The sequence below is a fragment of the Pezoporus occidentalis genome, unplaced genomic scaffold, assembly GCF_034315485.1.
Source record: "Pezoporus occidentalis ecotype Australia unplaced genomic scaffold, CSIRO_AGI_Poc_V1 ctg13, whole genome shotgun sequence".
Classification (NCBI taxonomy): Eukaryota; Metazoa; Chordata; class Aves; order Psittaciformes; family Psittacidae; genus Pezoporus; species Pezoporus occidentalis.
Window position 1 is genome coordinate 7,645,465 of NW_026913103.1, and position 14,525 is coordinate 7,659,989.

Sequence of the window (14,525 nt, forward strand, 5' to 3'; positions counted from 1 at the left end):
CTTCCCACTCTTCTGGGAAAGAAGAAACACACCAGGGACTCATAGACTCATAAAAATAAAGATTATCCTACTTAAGTATGTTGGAGGCACCCTTTCCAAGAAGCTAGGAGGTAACGGACACTATCTGGAGTTTAGATAATATCCATTAACATTAGAGATAAAAGGTCTAGAAGGAAGAGAAGGCTGCAGTCAAATACTCAGCTTCTTGACTGGGTAACATTGATCTCGTCCCCCTTTTCTTTTATTGAGAATACACTCTTTAATGATTGCAGCTTTTCCTCACAGCTTTTTCCCCTGACTATTTTGGTGTGCACGGTGTCTGGTGCACTGTGATTTGTAACAATTTCAATCATATTTTTGCTTAAACTGTGGGCTTGAGGACCCATCCCAGGTACAGGATTCATCCTGGATAAACCTCTGTGCCATCTTCTCTGATGTTTTTTATCCCAGCACCAGTGCTGCTCGAGCTTCTGCTGCTCCTGTGTAAGCCCACACTCAGGAGCATCCTTCTCTCCAGACAGTCTGAAATGCCTTGTATTTGTAAATGCAATCTTGTATTTGCCTTTCTCTGAGCAGAGGTGACCAAGCACAGATTGTCAGGGGCAGGTGAAGAAGCTGTAGCCTGTCTGGCTGCTCAGCTTGTGCAGCATCTGCTCCTGTACCACAGGGGATGGTCACAACCGCACAGAGGCTGTTCCTGCAGGCACATGCTTGTGTATTGGAGTCTACAGTGATTCAGGCACTTGCTTTCATAGATAAGCTTAGTGAATTAGTTAAGTTCACTTAAATGAAGCATGCCAAGTAAATCCACCAACTTCAGTAAGTCCTAATGGTAATAGTACTTTCCCTTTATTCCCTGGCTTATTATTAGTAAAAAATGACACAATTTCCTGAGAATATCAGCCTGAAGTCCACAGGTACAGTGTGGGGAGTTTCAGCTGGGATGGAAATTTTCCAAAGCTACAAGACCCTGAAGTGGTGAAGCAGAATTTTGAGCAACATAACTAAGGCACTGGTACAATTATGCAGCCTGGAGACAAGGGGGCATTGTTTTAGGTGTATCTTTCACACTGGGGGCAGTGTTTTAGGTGTATCTTTCTCAGCCTTAGATAATTCTATCTGTGGCTCAAAATCAGGAGACCTACTTGCATGATCAATCCCTTAAGCCAGGTAGCATCCGTGGGCAGACACATGACAGAAAGGAAGGTAAAGAATATTTACTTCATACTGTATCCTGATCATCACTGTGAGACCGATTCTGCAAGATGAAGATATTGTACAGAGGGGTTGGGGAAGCCCATGGGAGGAGCAGAGCCTCATCTGACCCAGGGAGCAGCAGCCACAATTTCCTAATTTGGATTGAGTTACTGCTGTGACGCTCGAGCCGTTCTGTTCCCTGAGGTGCAGGTGATATTTGTATGGATGCAGATTTTAACCTTTTTAATCTTTACTTTGTTTCCATTTTCAAAAGGCCACAAGATTATTTGTATGATTAGTGAACTTGAATAGAACAAAGAGCAGGCACACACCAGACAGCAAGGATGAACTAAGAGTTACCCCAGGGCCATTTCTGCCATCCTGAAATGTTGTATGGTAGCAGAATATGGAAAAGGGAGGTGCAAGGAAACATTTCATTCTAATAAGACTTCTACATTCTGCAGCACTGAATATTCCTTTGCAAGCTAGTAAAGACAAATACTCTGCCCCTAACCTTCCTCTTTGTCTCCTTGGTGTTAATTTCAAGAAAGCAAGCTCCTCTGTGAATGCTTTCCTGACACCAAGATGAACATAGCCATGGTCACACCAGTACTGTTATAATGGCAGGTTTAGAAAGGGGAGCGGACTTTCCTGTAAGGTTCAGAGTTTCTGTGTCTCTCCCATTATGAAAGACACATACCTTTTAGGGTATGTGTTGCTATTACTCTCCATGGTCTCTCAGGCTTTTTGGCAGCTTTTTACTCTTTTCAGTCTCCTGTGTAAGAACTGTATCTTTCTACCAACAGTAAGTAATCCAAATACTTGATTCCTATACAATACCTCCTGTGCAACATCTTCTACCTAGTAGTTTTCCCTAATTCCATTATCCACTTGATTCCCTTTTCCCATTTTGCTGTATCTGCATTTCAGATACTTGTCCTGGAATAGGATTGTCAGCCTCTGCCCTGGCACCATGAAGTGAGGTCTGTTTTCCTGGCCTTTTGTCTGCCATCATTAGAAAAGCTTTCCAAAACAGTAGGAACAGTTCATATATGCTTTCAGTAGGCAGATTAAAAAACACTAGGTTGGTGTGCACGCTCTGCCTTAGAAACACAGGAGCTCATTGCTGGGTGGGATTACAAGTAAAGCACACACATTTGATGGAGGGACAAAGAAAATAATCCAAGGCATGTTAGTGTTCTTTCTGATCTGTAAGACTCAGATATGTATACTACTTTTCTTGAATTAAGCACCTAAGGAGCTATAGCTGCAACCCTGCTCTGCCTTTTTTGGTATCCTTTAAAATATATCTACCTGTGCTGCAGTTGAGATCTGTCACTCAGACTTGTTGTAATGAACAGAATGGCCACAAAGAAGTGGGGATCAACACATCATGTTTTGTACAACTAGGAGGCGTGAGATCATTGCCATTACTCCTCAGTGCCAATGGGTAAGTAAATGTGACTGCACTTGACCCAGATGAAAAGACCCACAAGATCCAGGACATACAAGAAGCTCAAGATTCAGTGGCATCTATTCATATGCTGACAGCTCTTCCAAAACTTCAGTTTCTTTTCTAAGTGACAGGCAGCTAAAAATGAACTACATGCATTAAAACAAAAGGATGCTTGAGTCTGAGGCTCCCAGAAGAGTGGTGAAAGTGTTGAAGAGAAGACCATTAAGCTAGTCTAAATGAAGGTCTTTGATGAAACTTCTGCAGGAACTGTGGTTGGTTTTTGTTGTTTTGTTTTGTTTTTTTCTTAAACATCAAGTAATTCCTACAGAGGTTTCACAAATGAAAATATGAAATCAAAGACTGTCAAAACAGGAGGGAGAATGCATAACCCTAAATCACTTCTGTTTGGCTGATAAGTGGAACAGCAGGATTTCTACCCTTCCTTTTTTTTACACAACTCATAGCTGTGCACAGTGATTTAAATGCAGAGCTAATGCTACCTCTGCCAGGATGTAGAGTGATGGAGATGGATAACAGAATGATGAAGTGTTGATTCACTGGAGGTTTTTTACAATCTTAAACACCCAGTAAAATGGTCCTATTGAGTAATGGCACCAAGCATTCCTCAATCCATATTCATTTAATTGTAAAGTTGACAGTTCTGTTTGCATGCACTGTAGTGCAAAGCCAGAATATGCACCAGCCAAAAAAATCTGGTCTCTTGCATGGAGCAGAATGGAGAAACAAAGTTCCAGATTCTGACTGTCTTTACGTCTTCTGTTTTCAATGGTGAATGAGTTTGAGCTTTGGCTTAAAAATATTGAACTTGCAGACATTGTTTACTTCAGCTTTCTATTAACTGTTATAAACTTGACAAAACACATCTCATGTAACAGCTGCTCATTCTTAACGTTAAATGTAGCAATGTCCAAAGGGCTTTTTTTCTTTATCACCTCTCACTGAACTCACAGTGTCAGGTTAGAAACAGGACTGCTAGCAAATGACAGTCATTGTCACATATAGTAAGGTATATGTAGCGCACAGCACAGAAATGATGCTTCTACTCTGTAGTCCTCCATGTATATACAGCGATGAGTCTTGCTTCAGCCTGTCCCAGTGAGGATACACAATCTTTGGCTGAATACATAGTGACAGTCCCTGCAATTTAATTTCTTCAGCTGTGGATCAGATTTCACAGGAGAATTAGGGATTGTCTAACAAACGTAGACTATAGGAACAGCTTTACTCAGAAAAAGTCCACCAGGTTGTCTTGTGTCCAAGAAGTGGGCAGAGGCAAATACCTGGAATATGAGAGTACCGAAAAGAAAGGAAGCCCATGCAATATGTTCTGTCAGCTGTCCCCAGCCTCCAATTGCTTGAAGCTCCAAGACTTTCAGACTGGTTTTACTTGGTGTATCTCTCTCATGATGTTGCTCCACTTTTAATATAAGTTCCTTCTGTTTCTCCTACTGCTTGATTAACACAGAACCAACTTGTAGGTTTGTCTTGCACCTAGCTCTTATTAACTTCATCTGATGCCTCCTCATGCCTTATAGGGGCAGAAAACAGTCAGTCCACCCCTATCCGTTCATCCTCCTCCAAGCCTCTTTCATTTTTAAAGACCTCTGTCATGTTGCCCTTCAGCTGTCTGGTTTCCAGGTTGATGAGTCCTTGCTCACTTAGCTGCTCTTCATGCAGAAGTTGTGTTGGATCGCCCTCCTCTCAACCCCTTCCAGACCTACTACAATTCTCCTGACGTGGTGGAAGGGGAGATCAGAACAACACAGAACAGTAAAGACATATGTGAACCATAGTCACACAGTGCTGTTCTCCCTTCCTTGTCCCCTCTCTAACCTAGCTGTGATTTAAGACATTTCAAAATCTTCCATCCTGTGATTTTCCCCAAGTTGTGTCCCCATAATCACAGCATGCGAAGTAGTGGATTTTTCTACTTGAAGTGCTGCTTCTTCTAGCACAAATACCGTCGGCCCTTGATAATGTGGCTGCAGCAAGGACTCCATCTTGCTCAGTTTCTAAGGACAGTGCACTTTCAGACTCAAGTCACTGCTCTATAAATAGTATTTCCACACTTCGGCAGCTTAACAGTATGCAGGCCAGAGTTCATGAAGCATCTAAGTTGCCTCTTGACAAAGCCATTCCTGCTTTCCCTATGCAAAATGCACCATAAGAAAAAGATTTTACAGCTGTTTTCTGGAAACTAGTCATGGCATAGATGTTCAAAGCTTCAGAGAGAAATTCAGGCCCACTGTTCAGGGCTGCCTGCAGTGGGTTTCCTATTCAGGGCCATATAGAAGTTAAGTGTCTTTTTCTGGCAATATAAAGCTACCTCTTTCCCTTGATTGTACCAAGGTCTGGCAACTCACTCTTCTCAGCTATGCACTGGGTGCCGAAGTCCATGTCAGACTACCAGGAAGCCAAGCAAAGTGGCTCCCTCTACCAAGACCATGGCATTTCCTCAGCCACAATGGGAAGTTCAAGCAAGCCAAACCCTGAGCCCTTGTAAGCAGCAGTGCCCTGTTGTCATCCTGCCATAAACTGCCTGTAAAGCATTTTATATAAAAAATGAATGATGGTGTTAGTGCTCTGCATGAGCAATTTCGTGGACTCAGCGCTCTAATAAATCACCCACATGCAGGGGGAGGGCAATGTTCAGGAAGTGAGGGGAGGTTTCAAGGCTGCTGAAAGAATGAGGTTTTCTGAGGTGTTAAAGAGCACACAATCCCTTTCTGGGAATGAAGGAGGAGGAAGGCGGAAAACAGGAAGAATAATTATAGGCTCTACATCTCTTTGATCAAGGAGGAGATTTTCTATATTTCAGCCATACTTGCGTTAATTAGAAACATACTGGTAGAGGGGAATTGAAGCAGGTTTGGAACTAACCAGTCAATGTAGGCATCATAGCATGAAATCATGTTACAAGGTCAAAAATGTGTTTTGCTAACCATCCATTAAATCTTAATCTCAAATTTTGCAAGCCATTAAAATTGCAAAGAAACTTTTCACTACAGCCAAGTAAATCAGGAGCAACACTGATTCTGTGCTTGCAGAAGAAAAGAGAGGCAATCAGCTCAGAAATGAACATAAACCTCTGTTCACTTTTCAAGTTTCATATCTGTAATTTTATTTAAATATGAATATAGCTCTTATAAAAAGAGTTGGACTGGAAGATCCAGAAATAAATCTCAGCAGCAATAAATGCTGTCTTTGGTTTTGCAGGATGTATTTTTTGATTCATCTCAACAAGCCTTTGACCTGACTTGAAGCAACAATTCCTCAGAATGAAATAATTCAATTTTCCAGCTTTCCTAAACTTTTCTCTCTCTTCTGAGATTACTGGTGTTACCTTAGTGTAAATGGACCAGACAGCTGGCAAAACATGTAATGTTGGTTCTCACCAGCTCTTGAGTCAATGGAAAGTATTCTGGCCTTTGAATGAAAATTGAGCTACCGAGACATTGAGTAATTTCTGCCTTTGTATTTGTGAAGAATCAGCAGAATTGGACACCATCAGTTTACAAATAGTACAAGATTATTTCTTTTTAAAAGGTACCTAATGCCTACATCTGGATGTACATGAGTGGTTGAGTTTTTCCAGGCTCTGAACATCCAGCAGCTTCTGCAGAGCTGGGGAGAGGGGGTGTTTAACTTTTTAGACACCCATTTTTGAAAGCCTTTGCCAAGAATCTGTTTCACACCCACCACCATCGCCTTCAGTTAGCAAAGTGTGAGAACCTGACATGTAAATGACAACGGAGCCGAGCTACGGCTGAAGACGTTCCTTTAATTCACTGACATTTCTGGGACAGTGAAACTAAAAATGTCTGAACATTCAGAAGAAGAGCTTTTGTTTTGTACACTAATAGTTCCCCTTGTTCTGCTTATGCAGTTGTCATTTATTCTGATTCCCAAACCAGCAGTTTAGGGTGTCAAGTGGATACCTGGATGATGAGCCTCATGAAGGCTGCCCTTTTCCCTGATGTTGAAACAAAAAGAAACACATGCACTGGCTGTAACCCCTCCAGTGCTCGTCCTCCCCAAACCACACACTTATTTATCTTGATGCTGTCCTGAGAAGGCCATCAGCTTTTTGTGGTAAGCCTGTCAATGCAGAGAGAGGAGATGAAAAGCAGGATGCCTGAGCATTCCCTCTGCCAGAAGCCTCTCTCCCTTTCTGCTTGCAGCACTTGCAGGTCTTTGCTGCAGTGATTCATCTGAGTCATTTATCACTGCACTCGCTGCTGCACGTGAAAATAAGCTGACCTTTCTTTGGGGTTCAGGTCCCATGATCCTACAAAATTAACTGAAGAAGAGAAAACCCAAACTCCAAACTGCAGATGTGAGGTGCTCTCCCAAAATCCGGTTGTATAACCTTGCATATATATATATGCAAAAGAGTTCCAAGACTTCCAGGCAAAATGAGAGTATTATAGGAAACACTTTTAGAAATGTATGGCTTGCAGAAGAAAAGGAAAAAAGAACCCAAAGATGTAATTTATGCTATGTTTTAAATCTTACTTATGCTACAGGCATAGTGAATTAGGTGAACAGGTTGTAATTGAAGATACTCTTTTGTTTGGAGAAGGTAGGAAGTTTACCATTTACTTTCCTAAACATGGAAATCATGTAGTTATGGGTTCTGTGCAGGAATACTTTTTCCTGTCCTTTGAGTTTATCCTGGTGATGCTAAACAAGGAAGCTAAGCTATTTGTTCCTTTTTCTTGAATGCCAGGGCCACTTTCTACCAACACTCTCCAGCTTAAAAGCCTGGAGTTCTGGATTTGCAAAGCCTTTCAGTTTCTCATATTCCTTGCAATTTCTATTGATAATGCTATCTGTTTTACTCTGGACTATACATTTTATTTAAGGCCTGCCCTCACCCTGCCCATAAATTCTCTCCCTGCCCTGCAGAAACAGATGTCTCAATACCCAGTTCCCCACTACCGAGTTCCCAGCCTCTAAGAGCACATTGAGTCTGTGCCTGCAACAGGACAAGGATGCAGAGATCTGTCCTGGACACCCACAGCACTGCAACTGCCCAGCCTCATGCAAGGCCTGCGGTACACCATGGGTGAGGAGTGGGATGGGACACCCACAGCGAGTCCCACATGCCATGGCCACCCAGCTGATATCCCCAGCCAAACCAGGCACTCTAATGCTACCTTGCATATCAGCTTTGTTAGCTGTAGTCAGTTTTGTCCTTCATCCCACAATCAGGGAATACTTGTGAAGCAAAAACTCAAGAAATCAGAGCAAAACAGGAACTCTTACTGAGGATGCTTTACTGCAGCTTTAATTTGCAATACACAGTTTAAGATAAGAGAGAACTCTCTTTGTCCCAGTCACTTGAACACGAGCAGTATGAAAACTAAAAATATTCCCAGATATGCCCCAAGCCCAGGGTAAATCAGAGGCAAGTTGACCCATGTGGTACAGATGGCTCTGCACCAGCACTGCCTGTGCGTCAGAGTCCCCCAAAGACCTCACAGTTTCCCACTTGTGTTACACAGCTGGAGAGGCAGCTCTGTGGCTTTCCCAAAGATAGCTTAATCTTTAATTGTCAATGACCACAGAATGTAATTTTCCTAAGTGCGTTTGACTGTGTGGTAAGAATCAGCTATTCATTAAGTGTTGGATGCACCTTTTAGCCCGTGTTCACACCTACCGTTAGTAATTTAGCATGCACCTCTGCTCCCACTAAAAAATCTCATATATTTATTAGCAATTTTGGATTTTTTTCAATGGGTGGGCAGGAATACTTAGCTAAATACGCATGAGAGAGACCCAGTAAAGGCGTAGTATATGAAATTCTTAAGGTAGTATGTCTGTCATGTTACAAGCACTAACAGAATTGATTTTAAACTGAAGAGTTTATGCTATTTCATTTTGTGTACCATGCCACATTGGCATGTGCATGACTAGCAACTCAGAAGACCTTCAGAAACTTTATAAAAAGTATGTCCCCAGCTGCATCTGAGAGGCTGTGGTGGGGAATTAGAGGCAGTAGAAGAAGCAGGATATGGGATCTGGGTTAGGAGTCTACAGGGATAAAGAAATGTATTTTAATTTCCATTACTGAAGAACATGGCCCTTATTGTTGCTCTGTCACTGAGTGAGAGGGTAGCTTGCAGACAATCTCCAGGGAATGCACATGAGAATTACAGGGGGAGGGTGTATATTTAGAAAGTGACCTGGAAAAACATAATTCATGGTTTCTGTTGTGCTGAAAGTGAACTGAACCAATGTACATGCTTGTCCTCCCTTCCTTACTGCAGATCAAGTGAATACCTGGCTCATACAGGCTGTTTTGCAGATCGATATAGTTGCACAGTTCCTTTTAAAAGCTCCAGACCTATTACTCACTTATGAAAACCCCTTAAACAGCCTTGAGACAATAGCTTTGTAGTTGAGTCATGAACTTTCGTATTCATTACCCTTTTTGCCAAAGCAGCACTAGTTAAAGCTCCCCAGCTGGGTTCTAGCACCCTGCCTTTGGTGAAGGGTATCAAAGATGTGCCCTGCTCCAGAGAATGGCTGCAGTTTGCACCAGACTGCTCCAGGAGCTCCCCAGTAGACACAGGCTGATAAGTCAACATCTGAGGATTGTGCTTCTTAGATTGCACACACAACACTTTACTGGCAAATGATAGTGAAAGATACAAAATAATGTTTATCCTACCAGGAGAAAAGCTTAGACATTTAACTGGAATATTGGAAACAATTACTAAAGAAAAACAAGAACACAAAGAAAAGGGATAAGGAAATAAAAGAACCCTGTAGGGTATGCCATTAAAAATTAGCCACTTCAAGTTTCATCTTCCATCTTCTCCTTGTTAAAGGTGTCTGCTCTCTTTTGAGCATAGAGACAGGCAGCAGATGCGGACCCAGGGGCTCTAGTTCTGTCTCCTGTCCCTTTCCAAGCTGGAATACTCTGTGCTAGTTATCCTTTCCTTAAGAGTGCCAACCTTTTTAATCCTTCTGACTAGGTACAAGAGCACTATACAGTAAAGGGAGAGTAGATTCCCATCCAGTAGAAATTAACCTTTCATTTGCATCTCCTACTTGGCGTATCTTCACTGTTTGCTTGTGTTTTTCTGCTGCAGCTTTTGAAAAACATTGCGCAAAACCTCAATGAGAAAACATGAGGAAAAAAGACAATTTATCATCATTTTAGCAGGCTCAAAATATTATTGCCAAAATAATAGCATCTGGTGCATACATGCATACAAAGCATAGATTTTTCCTATCTGAAAACTTATTTATCCACTAGGTTAACAGTGATGGAAATTCAGAAGTTATGATCAAGATCTGCATTTCAAGTTTAATACACAGGTAGTTATATTGAAGATAATGTGATTTGTGATAAAAAAATTTAGTGAATTTATAAGGAATAAATCATACCAGAAATATTACTATTGTACTTGATGGAATTATGAAAATAAATGGAAAATAAGATTAAGGTAGATGGATTATTTTGATTTTGCAAAGCATGTGAAAAAATGGTATGAAATCTATAAAAAGATTACACCAGGATTAGATAGAAGATGAACAAATGGTTTGCGAAGAGATGAAAAATTGTAACAAGGGTTAACAAACATTTTTCATGATAAAGTATCAGGAGCTGTGTGATAAGATACAGAAGAAATTGCTGTAGAGTATGACAATATTTCCAAGAAAACACGAGTCCTTTAGAAGTCTAGATTTTGATCCCCTTTAGGGAGCAAAACCAAAGAAAATCTCAAGAGACACTTTCAAATCCATTGGCGTAATAATCACATTTCCAATCTAATGGGTTCAGAGCTGACTCTGAGAAAAGAGAAAGTCAGTTTAATTTCGTACTCACTTGGACACTTCTGTAAATATTACTAATGCCTTGTAAGGAATTTTTGTTGGTGATTCAAAAAATGCACTACTTGTATAGGTGGTGCTAAGATGGGAGGCTAGCAGAACCATGCAACGCTGAGATGACAATATAATGAGGATTAGAAAGATAAGAGCATAAGTATTAACCAAATGAAATCTACTTAGGAAAAAAAAATACATTGCTTAAAGCAGCAATACAAAAAATTACAAAGCATGCACTGAGCTGAAAGAACAAAGGACTAAAGCAGGAAAGCACAGGTGTGAGCTGGGCCCATGCATGCAGTTACACAAAGCTTGGGGTGGGCTAGGGCTATGCAAACAAGCTATCCAGTTCTGAAAATCAGTATTTGAATGGTATCTGCAAGCACAATGAAGCCTGGAAAGAGCAACAGAGGAAAGAATTTTAAAAGATTTAGTAAAAACTATGTAAAAGGAACCAAAACCTAAGGTGGTGTCCTATAGTAGAGGGTCTCTACATCCACCAGCCAATCATCTAACCTAGTTTACGTCTGGAAGAAACAAGTTCCCTTTTCACATTTGTTTTTAAATACTTTCATGTCCAGACTACAAAGACTTTCTTTATACCACTTTAGAATTGTTGTAATGTTTTTACTTGCATTTCTTGCCCATAATGAGGGCACGCAGGAAAAAACTAAACAGTAAAACGGATGAGAAAAAGTTAACAAAATCTTCCCAAACTCAAGGTGGGCTTCATCTGAGAAGATGGCAAAGTTTTCACTCTATTTTTATTTTAGTTGGAAACATCTGTTCACCCTTAATTGTGATACTGACAAAACCAGACAAGCATGACCTGTTCAACACAATTGGCCCTGTACTATTTTCCAGGTCATGCAATTAGTAATATATCAAGCAATGGAATATTGGTGCATGAAGAGGAAATGCAAACAATATTTCCACACAGTAGGTGACTGCCTACAGGCTGATTTGGTTTACTGAACTGAGAGGATGACACTTGTCTAAACTTGTTCACAATTAGAGTAACTTCTACCCAGATCATCAGAAAAATGTCCTGTTCAAGACAAAGAATGCCCCTAAGGCATGGATATAAAAATAATTGATATTATTGACTAGCCTGATGTCATGGGGTTTGGAGCTAAGCTGGGGCCTTACCAGCACAGGAAGGACTATTCCATTTTCAGAGAGAGGCAACAGGCTGTTTCATATTCATAGTTGCACAGATGTGAAGAGAATGGGGAATGTTGGCAGCAGCAGAAGAGGAGGAGACTGGGAAGACTGAAGAAGCACCAGTCTGAAAGGTCGGATCTGTACAGGACACCTGGTGAGCACAGGACTCAGCAGGGGTCTTACCAGTTCCATCCTGAAAGAATAACAGTTTCTCCTTTCTTTCAGTTCTACTCATCTTGAAATCCATTTAGCCACCCTTTTCAATACAGAAAGAGAGGACGTAATATAATATAGTATTAAGTATACTATATTCGCTCTGCAAAGATGTTGATTAGCGTTTATAGACAGTAAAATATGGGCTGGAAGAATGACATGATATGTTTTTATCTCCCACGTATCAATACTTAAAAACACTCAAACCATTTTTCTCGAGTCCCATTTCAGCCCCTGGATGCAAACACCTTACATAATGTGTAATGAGCCCAAGAGCAGGGAAACCTTTTGCTCACCCCAGTGACCACTGTCCCTCTAAATGTTGTACCTCAGAGAGCCACAAACTCTGCAGCAGACCACAAACACAATTTGCCTTCTTGTGTGTCATGAACCATCTTCAAAAACAAGCTGACGTCATGTATTTTTTCCCTCTGCTGGCAAAAGACATGACCTTAAGTATCAGTCTCACTACCCTTACAAAACTAACCAGGCCACTAAACAACCTCTTCTGTTCCCTGCACTTTATATACTCCTGGTCATTCTCTGCAGAGATTAGGAAAGCTATAGGTATCTCAAGCAAGATAGCTTTACCTCTGGCAAGTGACACGAAACTCACTTGAGACCTACTTGAAACTGTAATCAGCACTTTGGTGGGTAATGAGAGTAACTTTTTTCCATCTCTGTGAAACATGGGAAGATAGGGCTTTCCAGAATTTGTTTTCCATTGAAAACATTCATGTGTTTTCAACTAAAGGAGAAAGTGGTTCTTGGATGTATAAAGTGGAGATTGAGGTGTCCTGAATCATAAACCACATGTGTAAGTTGCACAGGTATTTATCAGCCAGGCATTTTAAAAATCTCAGTGTTCAAATGAATAATGCATGCATTGTAGTTATTCATCAGGTTTTCTTGAACAGTGAGATGAGCCATGCAATAACTTTAATAACTTCTTAAAAGTCCATTAGCAAAGGAAAAGTAGACTGTGGGTATTCCAATGGCTTTGCCAGTTGTTTTTATAGGTACACAAAAATCCTCAGTATAGCTTTGGAAAATTCTTAAAGTAAGATTATTAATAAAAATAATCACTAGGAAATAGAAAGTGAACCTATATTTTTACTACCAAATTCAATGTGCCATCTTCCAATTCTTGATGCCCTATGGCATAGCGTGGCCTGTATCTACTCTGTCACCTCCAAACTAGGTGGGTGCATCTACCATTCCCGTTGGGAATGATCATTGGACCATGCTGATACACCAAACATGTAACATGAGAGTATATACTCTTTGTAAGAAAAAAATACAACTAATAATTATCTGTAGCAAAATACTTTAAATTTTAGATTGTATAAATAGAAAAATTAGCAATAAAGTTAAACTACATTAATTCCTCAGTGACAAATTTCTATGCTAAAACACTGCCTTATTCCTTTATTTACTCTCCTCCCAAGTCTTCATGTATTTCTTTTAGGTCAAACAGTTCCTAAGGTTCCAGTATTAATATATAGGAGTTCAATAAGGAAAATAACAAAAGAATGATTCATATGAACCAAACACATGAACCAAATCCTACTCTTAATGCCAATATCTATAATAAGATCTTACATATTTTATGGAGATATAGAGTTGTAGACGTGCATAAGTGTGATGGCAGCATTCATAATAAAACAGACAATGTAAGTAAGTAATATTTTATAGATCCAAGGGATACATTAAATGCTCTTGGCTTATTTCTCAAACAGCTGTTAATAAGAAGTACTCAACTTGTTAATTAAAAATTTGCCACTAATTACAGCTGCAGCTTCCTACTCAGCATGACTGAAATGGCAACCGATAATTAATAATCTGAATGTGAAAACGACTGCCATGGTCATTCAGGAACACAGAAGGGTGCAGTGCTACTACTGCTGATGTTTTTGCAGTTGGTCTTGGTGAAAAAGGTGAGTGACTGTGCTTCTTGGCAAATTCCCCATCTCCTGCACCTGCCTGGGGAACTTGGAAAGTTATTTAAAATACACAACAACACTAGACCCTTTTTAAACAAGCACAAAACAGCACAAGGCAATGCTATTTAATTTTTTTGAACTTGCATATGGGGGAATCTTGTACTAGTTGGTTGTATACTGGGGCAAAGATGTGCTCTTCAAACTCAGTCTAAGTGATATGATTAGGAGAGGCCACTGGAAAAGAACTGATTGATTACTAGGCAGCAATCAAAATATCATATACATTTAACATGAAATCACATCCTCATTCATGAAGTCTGCCATATGCCTCATGGAGATGGGGGGGGGGGTGTGTTAAAGAAAAGACAAAACAAAAAAAAACCAAAAAAAAACCAACCAAACCAAACAAAACACAAAACATTAAAAAACAAACAAACAAACAAACAAACAAAAAAACAACAACCCCAACAAAACAAAGCCCTATCCCCAAAACAGAGAAGACTTAAAGACCAAAACTGCTGGTCTTCTATATAGTATCAAATTTGGGGGGGGCAAGGTTCCTTTGGAGATAATGGGAAACAGCTGACATGAACAGAAGGTGCTGTTATTAATGTCATTTGTGACATGTTCTGTTTCTTTGAAGATGAAGCAAGACAAAAAAAAAAAACACAAAAAAAACCAACAAAAAA